Below are 17353 nucleotides of genomic sequence, written 5' to 3'. Positions count from 1 at the left end.
CTGAGCCACCAAGGAAACCCATTTAGAGCTTAAGGATATAAAACTATCTGACTGCTGCCAATCTCACAGGACAGCTTGATGAGCTCATTGACCCACTGAACATTTACACGACCATTAGCTTATCACCAGGTCTATGCGACACCTGCTATCCTGGTGTGGGTCATGCTTTATTTGTCTCCTGTCTGTGAGCTGGTGCTGAGTTTAATTACTAAGACCTGATCTCAGGACCTTAGTCAATGTCCTTGACTTATTTCTCTAGTGTCAGGGTTCAATGACACCTGCTCCCTGAAGCCCTCTTCTTCCTAGGTCTAGAGTGTTTACCTTTGCTTTGATGATTTAGTCGCTAAGTCATGTCTGACCCTAGCTACCTCATGGACCGTAGCCCGCCAGGCTCCTCTGTCCATGGAATTTCCCAGGCAAGAATACTGGAGTGGGTTGCCATTTCCTTCTCCAGGCAATCTTCGTAACCCAGGGACCAAACCCGGAGCTCCTGTGCTGCAGGTGGTCTCCCGTATTGGAGGCAGATTCTTTACTGACTGAGCCACCAACGAAGCCCAGTAATGATTTTGTGCCTCAACTCATTTTGCTAGACTGCTCCTTTCTACTCCTTCCCACCCTTCTGAATTTGCTTTCTTTTTTTTTTTTTTTTCAAAATATATTTGATGGGAGGGGAGTTGGAGGCAGTGGATTGGAGGTGGTGTTTATCTTTTTTAATAGTTATTATTTTTTGTTTAGCTGGGCCAGGTGTCAGCTGTGGCACACACGATCTCCTGTCTCTGTTGCAGTATATGGTTCTTTCAGTTGTGGCATACGAACTTTCAGTTGCAGCATGTGGGATCTAGTGACCTGACCAGGGATCAAACCTGGGCCTCCTGCATTGGGACCGTGGAGTCTTAGCCACTGAACCATCAGGGAAGTCTGCATTTGTTTTCTGATCAGCCGGCTGGGTCAGCAGGCCTCCTGCTACACAACGTCTGCCCCACGTTAGCCATTTCCCTCACCAATCTTCAGGGATGGCTGCACTCACCCTCACCAGCGTTTGCTATCCCAGAAAAGGAATGAGATCATCCGATTGCATACACAAATAATACATCTAAGCTGGTCTATCTCATAATGAACTATCTCTAATGAAGGCCAGTCCCCAGTTTATCATGGCACTCAGGCTGCCCTGGTGGCTCAGTGGTAAGGAATCCACCTGCCAATGCAGGAGATGTGAGTTCAATCCCTGGGCTGGGAAGATGCCTTGGAGGAGACAGTGGCAACCCACTCCAGTATTCTTGACTGCGAAAATCCCATGGTCAGAGGAGCCTGGCGGGCTATAGTCCATGGGGTCATCAAAGGGTTGGGCATGAGTTAGCCTCTGAGCATGAGCATGAAGGGCAGTCTCTAAGGGGAAGACACCCTCCCTTTGCCTGTGGTACACAGAGGGAAGACCTGGAAATGAACTGATCCCTACCTCTTGTGGTTACCTTTCACACACTCACAGGTTGACACGCAGTAAGTCATTGGTGTTCCCTTCCCAAATTCCATTCATTTATTAAAATCCTGATTTCCTAGCCCTTTAAGATGGTTTCTCCCCATTTGGTCCTCTGCAATTTCCTGTCTTACACTCTGGAGCTGAGGAAGAGTAGTAAGAGCACTGTAGGTTTTCCTCTGAGTCACAAACTTGGGAACAAAGTATTCTTCTTGATGTCACTTGTCATTTCCTTTTTCTTTAGCATCAAAAAGTCACTCTGGTGGTCAGGTGAATTCCTGAGCAGTGACTCTTCGGGACAAATGTTCCTTTTCTAACTCAGAGTGTTGAACCCAAGTACTTAAAGAAGTGGAAACATAAAACCTGCTTCTGTAGAGAAGCTGCTAACCTGGTCCACAAATGCAGTTTTACTCCCACTAGAATATAAAATCCATGAAGACTGGGATTTTGTTAGGCTACTATGTCTCCAGTACTTGTATATATAGGCACTTTTATGCATTCATTCATTCATTCAACAAATGCTTATTGACAATTTCCTAAACAGGGCATTATGCCAGGTGATACTTGGGATCAAAGGAATAAACACAAGTATGTCTAGAAGGATAATTCAGCCACAATAACAGAACTGTTTTAAACAATTAGGCATTTATTGGTGCACATACATGGAAGTCCAAATTGAGATCAACTCAGGTTTGTTTTGCTCAACATTAACGATGCATGATTTTTCAGATTCATCCTAAACCTTCTTTCCCCCTTCTGGAAAAGGGGGAAAGAGGAGGGAGAGAGAGAAAGACCACAGGTGGCTGCCAGTAACAAAGATAATAGCAGGAGAAAGAGTAAAGAGGAAGACCCTTCCCAGAGCCTTTAGCACTCTTCTTGCTTCTCAGTGGCCGTAACTGGGTCACACACCTGTTCCTGAGCCATGGACTTAACCTCATAGACGTTCAGCCCCTCCCCTCACACTGAGGGTGGGGAGGACTTCCCCTGAAGCAAGCGGACTGTGTTGAGGAGGGGAAGCCCTCGAAACATATAGAGGTTCTGCTGAAAAGGAAGGGACTAGGAGCTAGCGGCTGAAGGAGGAGCTAGGAAGCAGCCATAGCATTCAAGTTGTAATTTATAATGAAAGTCTGCTGCTGCTGCTGCTAAGTCGCTTCAGTTGTGTCCAACTCTGTGCGACCCCAGAGACAGCAGCCCACCAGGCTCCCCCGTCCCTGGGATCCTCCAGGCAAGAACACTGGAGTGGGTTGCCACTGCCTTCTCCAATGCAGGAAAGTGAAAAGTGAAAGTGAAGTCACTCAGTCGTGTCCGACTCTTAGCGACCCCATGGACTGCAGCCCACCAGGCTCCTCCGTCCATGGGATTTTCCAGGCAAGAGTACTGGAGTGGGGTGCCATTGCCTTCTCCGATAATGAAAGTCTAGAGCTTAATTAAAAAAAAAAAAAAAGTGCCTGTCAATATACCTCTACTGAGAGCTTCGCTGGTGGCTCACACAGTAAAGAGTCTGCCTGCAATGCAGGAGACCTGGGTTCAACCCCTGGGTTGGGAAGATCTCCTAGAGAAGGAAAGGGCAACCCACTTCAGTATCCTTCTCTGGAGAATCCCATGGACAGAGGAGCCTGGAGAGCCCTAGTCCATGGGGTTGAAAAGAGCTGGACACCTTTGAGTGACTAACACTTCACTTCACTTCAACATATTAGCTCATGTAATTCCTACAATAATGGCAAAGTGGTAGCTCTCACTCCAGGGGTAAATCAGAATCACCCAAGCAGTGAGCCTGATTCAGAAGGTGTGGTGTGAGACTGGGACATGTGTAATCCCTAAAAGCTGCACAGGTAATCCTGATGCCCAGCCAACACTACACATCAGCACTGTAGGCAAAGCACCAGCACCCCTACAGGTGTGGGAGTAAGAATTCAGCAAAATCTCTACCCTGGAAATTGACTAAATGTCAATTGAGAGATTCTGATATATGTGCCAGAGTTCAGGGGAGGAAAAGCTCCCTCTAAGCCAGTAAGTTGGAGAAGGTTACCAGGAGACAGTGGGACCTCCAAAGATGAGGAAGACTTGAATAGAGAACCCAGGGAGCAATGTAGCCAGAAGGGCGCAGCATGAACTGGGGTGGAAGAAGACGGAACACTTGTCAAATTCACGTGTCACATTTGTCAGAGGACAGGCTGATCTCTAGTTTGTGGCCAAATTAGTACACGACAAAGGGAAGTTTTCACATTTTTGGAGTTTTCTCATCTTGAACCAATGATTGAAGAAACTGAGGTTTGTTTCCAGAACTGGGTGAATCAGTGCTATCTGATACTCCCGATACTTTGCTGAAACTATTCCCCAAGCTTCCTCTTTGAACACAAAGGGGATTTTAAGAGGCAATGATTGGGGCTTTCACATACTTGTGTTTTAAAAATCAGAATAATTGTGTGGAAAAACCCTATGAGATCACCTTTCTGCTCTACCCGAGCTGTGGTGGGGGACGAGGCAGGGGGTGGTACATAATGATCATCTCAGAGAAGCAGGTGTTTCCATTCCTTCTCAAAGCTAACACACATAAACCCAATAAAATCCAGCCAGGCTGCAAAAGTGATTAGGAGAAAGATTAGAAACAACCTGAAGAATATGGAGAACGTTTGTCAGTTGACTGGTAAGTGGATTACATTTAAAGATTCAAATAGTGACATATTCAGAATAGAGTTTCCTTTGTCAATTCCCAGGCAAGAGGCTTGGAGCTTTACTGATATCACGAAGGTGAGTCACACAGCACTGGCTCACTCCGCAGGACTCGGACAAGCGTCACCCACTCACTTTGATGGCCGCACCTTGCACATAGAAACATGAGGACAGATATTGATTTAAAAAAAAAACGAACATGCCATCATTACTCACTGCTTTTAACAACTTATTTTCCTACTTTGGTATGCCTTTGCTGTTTCTACTTCTGCAGCATCTAAATTATGTTTTAGTGAGCCCTACAGGAGTCTCCCTCATACTAAAGGAGTTTCTCAGAGACTTGGCAACAGACTTGCCATGTGTGTCTTGGGCTGGATGCTCTTGAGGAATATTGCCTCTCCCAGGGTTCATGGGCTCTTTCTGTGTTATTATTAAATGGATTCAGTGTGAGAACTCAGAGTAGGTCAAGAGGTATTTATAGGATAGTCTTAATGTGGTAATTAGCTTCGGCAATGGAAAAAACAGAATATGTGTACACTTTCCAAGTAGGGGTCATACTATAAACTTTGTAAGAGAATGGTTATTGTCTGGGAGCTCCCAGGAAGAGACCACCAGGTCACAGAGGGCAGGACTGGTGTAAGCCAGTGAGGGCAGTGTAAGAGCTGGCTCACCTGACTCTAGCTCTGTGCCCACCCGGCTTTGGAAGATAGAAGGCGGGGTGGCAGCAAGAGCAGGGATGTGCGAGAGGGCAGCCCGGGGGACTGACGCAGAGGCATCGCTTCAGAATTAATCACGACTCACACCTGTTCAGCGCGGTGAGCCAAATCTTTCCACGGGTTCCATCTTTCCTGGTTCAAGTTGACCTCTAAGTTCAGAGAATCACTTTCCCAGTGTCAGTTTTACAGTTTTCTTTTCACGGTGAATCTGAAATCAATAATGCTGATGAGCTGGAAATGACTGCAAGCAAAATAAAATGTTTTGAAGGCATTTGGACCTTGTTTTGGCAGATGAGTTGCTTAAACCCAACCCATTCTAGATAGACCCATATGCTAAGTCGCTTTAGTCGTGTCCGACTCTGTGCGACCCCATAGACGGCAGCCCACCAGGCTCCCCCGTCCCTGGGATTCTCCAGGCAAGAACACTGGAGTGGGTTGCCATTTCCTTCTCCAGTGCATGAAAGTGAAAAGTGAAAGGGAAGTCGCTTAGTCGTGTCCGACCCTCAGTGACCCCCCAGACTGCAGCCCACCAGGCTCCTCCATCCATGGGATTTTCCAGGCAAGAGTACTGGAGTGGGGTGCCATTGCCTTTTCCAGACCCATATGGGGGTCTACTAAAACTAGGTTAGAAGCAAAGGCCCAAGGAATATGAATGATGGGCATGAATATTCTTCTTCCTCCTCTTCCCCAGTGTTTTCCTGTTTCTGTTGGGTTATTTATCTGTTTTCTTAATGATACACAGGATTTTTTTTTTTTTTACTTCCAACTCTTTGTGACCCCATGGACTGTACAGTCCATGGAATTCTCTAGGCCAGAATACTTGAGTAGGTAGCCTTTCCCTTCTCCAGGGGATACTCCCAACCCAGGGATTGAACCCAAGTCTCCCGCATAGAAGGCAGATTCTTAACAGCTGAGCCACAAAGGAAGCGATCCTCAGGATTTAAAAAAAAATATTCTGCAAATATTTTCTTATGGCCTGCGGCTTGTCTGTAACTTTGTAATGCTACTTTTGGTTGTACACATGATTTAAATTTTAATACAGTCATACTTTTTCAATCTTTTCAAGGATGAATCAACAGATTATGTATGCGCTGGAGGAGGAAGTTATCAAAGAAAATTCTTGCCAAATGACCTTTTCTCTGTAAAATAAATAGAATCAACTCTTAATAGATAGCTGCAGAGTCCTTAAGCTTCCTCCTTCAGCCAACATATACGAACTGAGTCTACAACAGATGCCTAGACCTGGGAGTTGGCCAGGTTGGGGGCATGGAGGCAGGGGATGAGATGGGATTTCATACATGGAACCCTGCCTTACTAGAGCTTATCATCAGAGGACTAATGTGTGTTAGATTGTGTAGCTTTGATATACTTCAGTAGAATCTCAGAGGAAGGAGAAATGTCGATAAGACTGAGTGATTGTATATGGACTGGATGGTGTAGTTGTTCAGTTATGTCTGACTCTTTGTGACCCCAGGGGCTGTAGCCCACCAGGCTCCTCTGTCCATGGAATTCTCCAGGCATGAATACTGGAGTGGGTTGTCATTTCCTTCTCCATAAACTAAGAATCGCAGAATCTCAGAACTGAAAGGAAAAATGGAAATGGAGGCTGGACAAAGTTAAGGTCTTCCCGCCGAAGGCCTCACAGCTAGTGAGAGGCAGGATCCACACTAGAACTACAGATCCTAGGTCCAGGGTGCTGTTTTACCTGTCAGTGAAGCAAGCCATCATGTTTTCCTTTGATCATAAAACAGAGATCCGAGAGCAATGCGAAGAAAAACGAAGCAAAACAAGACAGGGCATCAGTTACAACCAAAAAAAGCCCACAACCATTTACTTTGGGCTCGAAAACTGCTAGAAGCAGCTGTTATATTCACATCAACTTGATTGTCTTATAAGGATACAGAAAATGTTATTTTTTTTTTCAGATGGGACAGAAAAAAGTAAAGTGGCTCAACCTGGGCCACTTTACAAGTCACAGCAAAAATGAGAGTAAATAAGCATGTGCTCTGTGTTCGATATTTTTCTCTTTATAAACCATAAAACAAACGGCCACATATATCTATAAACTGTAGTCACTTTCTTGTATCAGTTGCCTGAGTTTTGCTCTTCCACTGTCAGCTTAATTGGTTCTGATCACTCCACCTGTGGAGAAAGCATCAAATTAGCCACCAACTCAGTAACACTGAAAACAACAACCAAAAAAGAGTGATACATTGATTGCTCATAATCAAGCAATTACAGTCAGGTTTTTCCTACCTAGATACTTAGCAGCAAACACAAAAGTAAAAATCACTTTCAACTCCCTGCAAAGAGACACATCATTAATTAGGATCAATCACAAGTTTCTCTCCATCAAGAAAATGCCTCAAAATATTAATTCCTTATATCTTACTGTAGTAATAACCATATGTGGCAACTGATATTATGAGTCTATGTGTCAGAGAAATACCACAATGCTAATTACAAGAAATCTTTAGGATGTTCTCCAAAGTCAAATATAATGATCACTGCTATCAAAAGTTTTCTTTTGATATCAAACTCCACGTTTCTCAAGGAGACTGAATTCTACTAGTGCCAGGCACACCTTGCCAAGTGTAGACAATGCAAAGAACAAGATTAACCACTGCCCCTTAGACATGATGCCCTGTGTTTGTGCATGGTGAGTTGATTCTTTCATGTTCGATTCTTTGTCACCCTATAGAGTAGCCTGGCAGACTCCTTTAGCCATAGGATTCTCCAGGCAAGAATACTGGAGTGGGTTGCCATGCCCTCCTCCAGGGGATCTTCCTGATCCAGGGATTGAACCCATGTTTGGTACATCTCCAACACTGGCAGGTGGTTTCTTTACCACTAGCGCCACCTGGGAAGCCTGAGGCCCAAGTGTGGCTCCATTTGAAACACCAAGAGCCCGGGGTGTTTGCTGCTGGATGCAAAACACTAAGGGAGCAGACATGGGAAACAAGGAGTTCTGTGAAAGCTGGTGAGCAGTCACCAAAGTCCCATCAGAACTGGGTTATAAAAGACATTTTTCCAGGCAGAAGAGTGGGAAAGGCATGTGACGTAAAACAGACACCAGGGGCAAAGCAGCAATGCATGAAAGGAAAGGGTAGGTTCATACATGGCGAGCACGGTCCATGCTCAGGCTGAGAAGCAGGCTGTGGCCATACTGCCCATGGCCTTATATGCTAGGCTAACAAATGGGATGTTAACAAGTAGGTATGAGTATGTTTGGAAGATGCAGAAGGGTGGGCACGCGGAAGATCAATCTGGGAGCCAACTGTGGAAGATGCATGTTGGGGAAGGATTCCCAATCTTAGGCGACTGCCTCAGCCTAGGTGAGAAATGATGACAGCTAGGTCTGCAGCACTGGCACGGAGAAGAAGAAATACACCCCAAAAAACACTGAGAGGGTAGAATTAATCAAATTACTGTAAGGGTGGGGGGAGTGATTCCTTCTGCTGAAACTGGAAAAAAATAAGAAGGACATCAGTATCACAGAATACAAAAGAAGGCAAAGTCAGGTGAAATAGAAAATTTTAAAAACTTCTTCATAAATAGTTGATCATGTATTTTCTGCCTGCAAAAAGGCTATTTTCAGAACATATCATTTATTCCTCCTTTTAAAAAAAAACTTACCCTAAAAGGCTTTTCTTTTTATAAAATTTGCCCTATTGGCTTTTGGTGTGCCAGAGTAAATGATCACCAATCGTGCCAAAAACTTTTGGAGCATCCTTCAACAATGGAAATCCTTAATCTTTGTACCTGAGATACTTAAGCATGAGCAAGCTCTCCTACAGTGCGCACGCGCGCGCGCACACACACACACACACACACACACACACACACACACACGAAATCAATTCAAAACAAACATCATCTGCAGGAAGAGCCAAGGTATTGCACACACACACACACACACACACACGAAATCAATTCAAAACAAACATCATCTGCAGGAAGAGCCAAGGTATTGCTCCATGAGCTTTTAACACAAAGAAAACAAGATGAGAAGGTGGTTTCATGGCTTCTAAAATGAGTAGCTTCTGCAAGAGAGGCACCCTCAGAGGTGCCAAAAATAAGGGTGCAATGGGGAGAGCACACCTTCTTCTCTAACGTGGATGCTGCGGCGTGCTGCCCAGATTCCCTCTTCAGGACTGAGGAGCTCGTCTTCCCAGAGGCCGGGAGTGTTAGTGGTTGACAGCTTTCCACTGAATGGCTCTTAGCCCCCTTCACAGGGCAGCCCATATCTGTGGCTGATTATTTGGGACGGGGTGGGTATAAAGTTCTGGCTCCCTTGACTTAAGGCAGGGAGCGTCTCTGTAGGGTCACCCTAGCTCCAGAGCTCCTACAGGATTGTTTGATGCCTTTGTTGCAACTGTTTTGCAGCTCCTCCTTTCTCCCTCTACCCCATCCTGCTCCTGTCACCTCTCACAGGTGATGTTCCCAAGGGTAGACCCCAGTAAACCTCCCGCACAGAAATCTGAGTTCTTTTCCCAAGGACCCTAACACATGACACCTATGAGGACCACAAAGAGCCCTTCGTGATCACTAATCACAGAGAATGAAGGTGTCCCTATAAATGTATGTATTAAATGTCCTGAGTCTCGAACAACATGAGCCACACTTCCTACTTATATTTCAGCTTATATTCTAAAGCTGACAACAGAGAGATGTTGTAAACAGCGCACAAGTGATCTAAAGGACTTTGGATATAAAGCTATTTTATTAAAAAATTATAGCAAGTACACATAAAAATGTGTATATTAAAACCAAGAACAGGAGTTGAGTACAGATGGCTAGCAGGCCTTTATCACTTGGATGCTATAAACCATAGTTGCTGGGGTTTTTTGGCTGTTTATTTTTCCCTTTCTCTTCCCCGACAAAGCTGTTCGGCAATGTTCTTTCACTAAGGCTCCATCAATGGGGGAGGAGGGGAGAAAATCGGATATCAAAAGATGCTTGTGTCTGAGACTTCCCTGGTAATCCAGTGGTTAAGACTATGGTTCCAAGGCAGCGGGCGTGGATTTGATCCCTGGTCTGGGGACTAAGATCCTATATGCTCCGTGGCCAAAACAAACAGAAAGATACGTGTGTCCCTGCTGCCACCTAATGGTTCTCTGAGCATTACCACCTCAATTGTGTGCTGCTGCTAAGTCACTTCAGTCGTGTCCGACTCTGTGCGACCCCATAGACAGCAGCCCACCAGGCTCCCCCGTCCCTGGGATTCTCCAGGCAAGAACACTGGAGTGGGTTGCCATTTCCTTCTCCAATGCATGAAAGTGAAAAGTGAAAGGGAAGTCGCTCAGTCGTGCCCGACTCTTAGCGACCCATGGACTGCAGCCCACCAGGCTCCTCTGTCCATGGGATTTTCCACGCAAGAGTACTGGAGTGGGGCGCCATTGCCTTCTCTGAATAAAATGGCTAAATGTGACCATATCAAACTACAGACCACTAGTCTTACTGTGGCTAAACTCTGGGGCTCATTCTGGCTTCTGGAAAAAGTCACGCTGTCTCCGTTTTCCTCTTTACATCTGGGAATGTATACCCACCTACCTACCGCCCATTGTTGTTAGATCTAAGTATCCTTTATTTTTTTAAAAAAAGATTGTTTTATTATCCACTGTGCGATTAAAGTTATGTGGACTGTACCAGATTTTTCCTGCCTTTTTTGTGATAAGCTTTTTCTAAGATAGATAAACAGGCAACATGCATCTGGGAGTGGGAAACACCCAGATAATAAGGGTACCTTCAGGGGCTGTGATGCAGATGAATCCCATTAACTCTGGTTTTAAAAGACTATCTTAAGACCACTGATGGAGGCTATATATAAGAAAGCCAAACAGAACCAAAAAAATTTAAAAAGCTCCTGTCACCACATCAGAGGGCAAGGCCCATTGGACTCTCTCCTGCCTGTGGGGAAGTCAAAGCAATTCTTTCTCAAGTTTTCCTTCCTGACCTTCAAGGGGCTCCGGTGACTGCTTCCGCCTCCACTGCCCACACCTTTCTGCTAAGCTGTGACCCATCCAGCTTTCTGCGGCCTTCTGTTTCTGACAATCACGGAAGCTTTTGAATTCTCGTGTGTTACTTCCGAGCTTGCTAAACTGCTGCTGGCTCCTAGATTTCCCCTCACCTATCCTGTCTGCTGCTTTTCCCCACCACCCCCCTTCAACACACGCAACGCACGCCGAAACTATTCTAACTACTCTGTGAACACTGTTTTCCATCTTTTGAAAATTTTGAAACACAATTCTCCAACCAAATCTGAAAGACTGGTACCATGAGCAGAAACATACATCCTCCACAACGACTGTTAAATATTTTGCCATGTTTTAATTCTTTATCTGTCCATGTGTGTATGTGTGTGTATATACACAAAATGAGTTTCCCAACGTTTTATATAATTCTTTGATGGAACCATTTGAAGGTAAGTCATAGATGTAATGGTACTCGGTCCCTAATTACCTGAATAGGACATTCTCCTAAGTAACTTAATTCCACAGTAATAAAATGAACCGTAATTCAGTATCAACTGATATCCAGTCTATAAAGAAACTTCCTAAAGTGTCCTCAAATATTCTTTCATAGCTTTATTTTTCCACACCAAAACCCAATCAAGACTTACTCACTGCATTTAATTATTGCATCTTTTGTCTCATAATCTAGAGCAGTACTCCACTCTTCTTAATGACAGTACTTTTCTGAAGGATTTAGGCCAGTTTTTGTAAGCTACAAATTCTGAATCTGATTCTTTCATCATGGTCATTTTGCTTGTTTTTCTCTCCCTGTATTTCATATAAACTAGAATTTGGGTCAAAAGGCTTCACTATATTTAAGTTAAGCATCTTGGGCAATGTTTCTTCATAGGTAACGCTGTTTACTTCATTTCAGCTCAGTTGCTCAGTCATGTCCGACTCTCTGAGACTCCATGGACTGCAGCACACCAGGCCTCCCTGTCCATCACCAACTCCTGGAGCTTGCTCAAACTCATGTCCATTGAGTCAGTGACACCATCTAACCATCTTATCCTCTGTTGTCCCCTTCTCCTCATGCCTTCAATCTTACCCAGCATCAGGGTCTTTTCAAATGAGTCAGTTCTTTGCATCAGGTGACCAAAGTATTGGAGTTTCAGCTTCTGCATCATTCCTTCCAAAGAAATCCCAGAGCTGATCTCCTTTAAAATGGACTGGTTGGATCTCCTTGCAGTCCAAGGGGCTCTCAAGAGTCTTCTCCAACACCACAGTTCAAAAGCATCAATTCTTCGGCACTCAGCCTTCTTCACAGTCCAACTCTCATATCCATACATGACCACAAGAAAAACCATAGCCTTGACTAGACGGACCTTTGTTGGCAAAGTAAAGTCTCTGTTTTTCAATATACTATCTAGGTTGGTCATAACTTTCCTTCCAAGGAGTAAGTGTCTTTTAATTTCATGGCTGCAGTCACCATCTGCAGTGATTTTGGAGCCCCAAAAAATAAAGTCTGACACTGTTTCCACTGTTTTCCCATCTATTTCCTATGAAGTGATGGGACCGGATGCCGTGATCTTTGTTTTCTGAATGTTGAGCTTTAAGCCAACTTTTTCACTCTCCACTTTCACTTTCATCAAGAGGCTTTTGAGTTCCTCTTCACTTTCTGCCATAAGGGTGGTGTCATCTGCATATGTGAGGTTATTGACATTTCTCCCGGCAATCTTGATTCCAGCTTGTGTTTCTTCCAGTCCAGCGTTTCTCATGATGTACTCTGCATGTAAGTTAAATAAACAGGGTGACAATATACAGCCTTGACGTACTCCTTTTCCTATTTGGAACCAGTCTGTTGTTCCATGTCCAGTTCTAACTGTTGCTTCCTGACCTGCATACAAATTTCTCAAGAGGCAGATCAGGTGGTCTGGTATTCTGATCTCTTGAAGAATTTTCTACAGTTTATTGTGATCCACATAGTCAAAGGCTTTGGCATAGTCAATAAAGCAGAAATAGATGTTTTTCTGGAACTCTCTTGCTTTTTCCATGATCCAGCGGATGTTGGCAATTTGATCTCTGGTTCCTCTGCCTTTTCTAAAACCAGCTTGAACATCAGGAAGTTCACAGTTCACATATTGCTGAAGCCTGGCTTGGAGAATTTTAAGCATTACTTTACTAGCGTGTGAGATGAGTGCAATTGTGTGGTAGTTTGAGCATTCTTTGGCATTGCCTTTCTTTGGGATTGGAATGAAAACTGACCTTTTCCAGTCCTGTGGCCACTGCTGAGTTTTCCAAATTTGCTGGCATATTGAGTGCAGCACTTTCACAGCATCATCTTTCAGGATTTGGAATAGCTCAAGTGGAATTCTATCACCTCCACTAGCTTTGTTCATAGTGATGCTTTCTAAGGCCCACTTGACTTCACATTCCAGGGTACAACAGACTGGTTCCAAATCAGGAAAGGAATATGTCAAGGCCGTATATTGTCACTGTGCTTATTTAACTTATATGCAGAGTACATCCTGAGAAATGCTGGACTGGATGAAGCACAAACTGTGATCAAGATTGCTGGGAGAAATGTCAGTAACCTCAGATACACAGATGATACCCCACTTACGGCAGAAAGTGAAGAAGAACTAAAGAGCCTCTTGATAAAAGTGAATAAGGAGAGTAAAAAAGTTGGCTTTAAATTCAACATTCAGAAAACAAAGATCATGGCGTCTGGTCCCATTACTTCATGGCAAATAGATGGGGAAACAGTGGCAGACTTTATTTTTCTGGGCTCCAAAATCACTGCAGATGGTGACAGCAGCCATAAAAGTAAAAAGACGCTTGCTCTTTAGAAGAAAAGTTATGACCAACCTAGACAGCATATTAAAAAGCAGAGACATTATTTTGCCAACAAAGGTCCATCTAGTCAAAGCTATGGTTTTTCCAGTAGTCATGTATGGATGTGGAGTTGGAGTATAAAGAAAGCTGAGCCCTGAAGAGTTGATGCTTTTGAACTGCGGTGTTAGAGAAAACTCTTGAGAGTCCCTTGGACTGCAAAGAGATTCAACTAGTCCATCCTAAAGGATATCAGTCCTGAATATTCACTGGAAGGACTGATGCTGAAGCTGAAACTCCAAAACTTTGGCCACCTGATGCAAAGAACTGACTCATTTGAAAAGACCCTGATGCTGGGAAAGATTGAAGGTGGGAGAAGGGGATGACAGAGGATCAGATTGTTAGATGGCATCAACGAGTCAATGGAAATGAGTTTGAGTAAACTCTGGGAGTTGGTGATGGACATGGAGGCCTGGCATGCTGCAGTCCATGGGGTTGCAAAGAGTCCAACACAACTTAGCGACTGAACTGAACTTACTGAATGATTTAATAATTGATCATAGTCATTATTCTTTTAATGTCAAGACTGACTCATCTTTGGCCAATGCAGTCCCCTCAAGCTGGGTTCTGTGAGTTTTTGATTTGATCCTAAGAGTTTGGGGGCACTTCCTTGTTTTCTGGCAAGATGTTCCAGGCTCACGTTTGCACTGTTGTATTTTTCTGGCCTGAGACCCTAACTCTATCATTTCTCCAAAAAATACTGTTTCTTTCATAGGGAGTGGTATTTAGATATCAAGATATGGGCACACTCCACTAGGGTAACATTACTTCTAAAATATAGAAATATATATTCAAAATTCAAATTTAATACCAGAGGACTTTTAACAAAAAAATTTATTTTTTCCCTCTTATTTAATATTTTTTCCCTCTTATTAGAGTTTTAACTAACAAAACTTACTATTCACTTTATCTAGAGTAGACATAAAAGTTTTTAAATTATCTTACCTTATCAATACTACTATTAGCAATACATCTGTGATGTTTGAGACTTTTTTGTTTCTGTTCTTTTTACCCTCAGAATATATTCTTGAGAAAATATGAGTACAGTTAAACTGAAAAAATAGGGGTACATTTAAACATCACTTTCAAATAGATCTGAAGAACTTTGATGACTCTGTTATTTCTGATCCTTTAAAAAGCTTAGACTATCATCTTTTCAAACTGAACGAGTCCTTGTTTTCTGTTTTTAGTGGCATGCCTTCTGTTCTCTGGTGGTACACGTGAAATACAGAATGGCTGAAAATGTACATCCTAAGACTGGCAAGACAATGCGGATTTCACTGAACAAATCAGGATTGCTACGACAGGTGAGCAACTGCATTCATCAGCAAGGTTGTTTATCCATCAAACTTAAATGGATGATACCATCTAAGAGTCATCCCAGGATATGTTCTGAATGGACTGTACCCCCCAAAATACTCAATAGGCAGAAAAAGCCAGTAGCTTGCCCTGTAACAAATCCACATGTAAACATTCAAAACACCTATGATGATTAAAAAGGGCAAAGGTTATAGTTATTATTACTATGTGCACATCTCTCATCACATTAGGCATCTGTATAGATAGCAAAAATGTAGGAAAATTTGGGGCTACTTTAGTGAAGGGATATAATAAAAGCTAAGCTAAAGAATGCAACCTCCAATTTAACCAACATGTATTAATGTATGAATTTAGTGCATAGTTTTACGCTCTGCAAAGAGTTAGTGCATTCCAAAGGCATGGCTATGCTTTAATTTTCTTTAGGAGTGAAAGGAAATAGCTGTGGCATCTTTAAATTTTATTTACTTACTGAGTTCAATAAAATAAATACCAGGTTTAAAGAACTAGAGGTTTTAGATATTGTTCTTTTTATAAAATAAACATGATTAAATTTTGAGTCAGAATGTTTTAAGAAAAATCTGACACTGAAAGAGGATTTTGACACTTCAAAGGAGGTGGTAAGTCAGAACACCTATTTGAAGTAGTAGGCTTAGTCAAAGCTTATACTTGCTTCAGTTTTGTCTTTAAAAACACACCAAATCATAGTGAAAAATAAATGAATACATGTAGAATTTACAATGCTGCCTGGCACACCAACTGTCATCTCTTTGTGAGAACTAATAACATTCAATGTAACCTTTCTTTCCAAATATACTCTATGTTGCACAGAAGGAGAGATTAAAATCAGTCCTAAAAACAAAAAGTTATCAAAAACCTTTATTGGAGCTTATACATATTTTCCTATTCTCTGATCTAGGGGGTTCATGAAGAGTTCTTATGTGACAAACTTACACAGCTGTAAAGTTTATTTTCAAGGAAGGTCCTCCTGGCGTTAGTTCTTCAAATATACAATTAAGAGCAACTGTCAAAAACTACATCGTGTTTTTAACTTATTTTTAATAAAGTGCATCCCCTCTGGTTTGCCTTCCCTCTTCATTCCAGCTACACGTGGCTGCCCTCTACAGCAATTTCAATTCTTACAAGTTGACTGCCACAAACCTGACCTAGTTTCATCTCTACAGGTTCTCTGACTCAATGAGGGATGTGTGTGTGTGTACAAAACAAAACAGGGAACTTTCTTTCCTGGCATTTATAGAGCCTCTTAGTGTCTCAGGTCTTTTTAATTTTTTTTTTTTTTAATTGGAAAAAATTACATGTGTATAGGGGAAAGATTAAAAGTAGGAAGGATAATCAGTGAAAACATTTGGGTTCCACTCCAAATCTCTAGATAGATTTGTATATCCGTCCAACAGTACATATTATTACACTTAATACACATTTTAAAACATTAAGTGCTTACACAATCTGCTTATATTTAAGATTATAAGAGACTGTTCCCTTGCGAGTGGCATTAACCTACATAACTTAATTAAAACCAGTAAATGCTTATAAAACAGTTTTTTTTTTTTTTTTAATGGTACGAAAGGCCTTTGTTCACAACAGTAAACGGAAAAGGGGAGGATACACAGCTCTTGCTCCTGGGGAGGTACACAGCCTGTGTAACCGCCCTCGAAAAGTCAAAATCGGTTTTAAATAATCTAATCTACTGTCCAATAGGTTCTGCCACAATCTAATCAGCTTTCTGTTGCCCTTAAGACTTTTACTATTCTATTAATATGAAGCAGTGGTTCTCACACTCGAGCGGACAATGGTATCCCCTAGAAGGCTTACTGAAACAGGCTGCTGCGCCCATCTTCAACGTTTCTGATTCAAAGGTCTGAGGTGGGTGTTGAAAGTATGTATTTATAGTGCATTATTTTTGCAATAAATTATAAATTACTGTAAAAAATAAATACCAGGCAATGCTGATGGTGCTGGGACCAAATTCTGAGAACCAGCCTCTACGATGAATACTGTATTAAACCCGGTTTTTTCCGCCACCCAGCACCCTGAAACCTCAGGATTTGCCGGACTGCGCCCACACCTAAAACAACAAACGGATTCCCCATTCCAAGCCGGAACTAAGATAAGACGAACCTACATCCGGCGCCTGGCGCATCCCAGTACGTCATTTCCTACCTATGAGAACCCCGCCCTTTCCCTTTCCCCTTCCCCCTCCCCCTCTCCGCCGCGGTCCACTTCACGTCCCTGACGTGATTAAGGACCGGAGGCCTAGAGGGCGCTAGGAATCACGTGAATAGAGAGACGTCTCGCGAGGATTTTTA

At 42.9% G+C, this 17353-nt stretch overlaps 1 long non-coding RNA gene across 1 annotated transcript; it reads right to left on the bottom strand.

Moving 5' to 3' along the window:
- Positions 1-2044: 2044 nt before the first annotated feature.
- LOC132343961 (uncharacterized) lies at positions 2045-17307 on the bottom strand. Its single transcript, XR_009493000.1, has 3 exons — positions 16985-17307; positions 4951-7005; positions 2045-4296 (listed from the first exon to the last, which is right to left on the bottom strand). It is a non-coding gene; the product is annotated as an uncharacterized lncRNA (long non-coding RNA).
- Between the last annotated feature and the right edge of the window lie 46 nt (positions 17308-17353).

The sequence above is a fragment of the Bos taurus genome, chromosome 26, assembly GCF_002263795.3.
Source record: "Bos taurus isolate L1 Dominette 01449 registration number 42190680 breed Hereford chromosome 26, ARS-UCD2.0, whole genome shotgun sequence".
Taxonomy (NCBI): Eukaryota; Metazoa; Chordata; class Mammalia; order Artiodactyla; family Bovidae; genus Bos; species Bos taurus.
The sequence above is the reverse complement of the archived record's forward strand: the minus strand, read 5'-3'. Positions and strand labels throughout refer to the sequence as shown.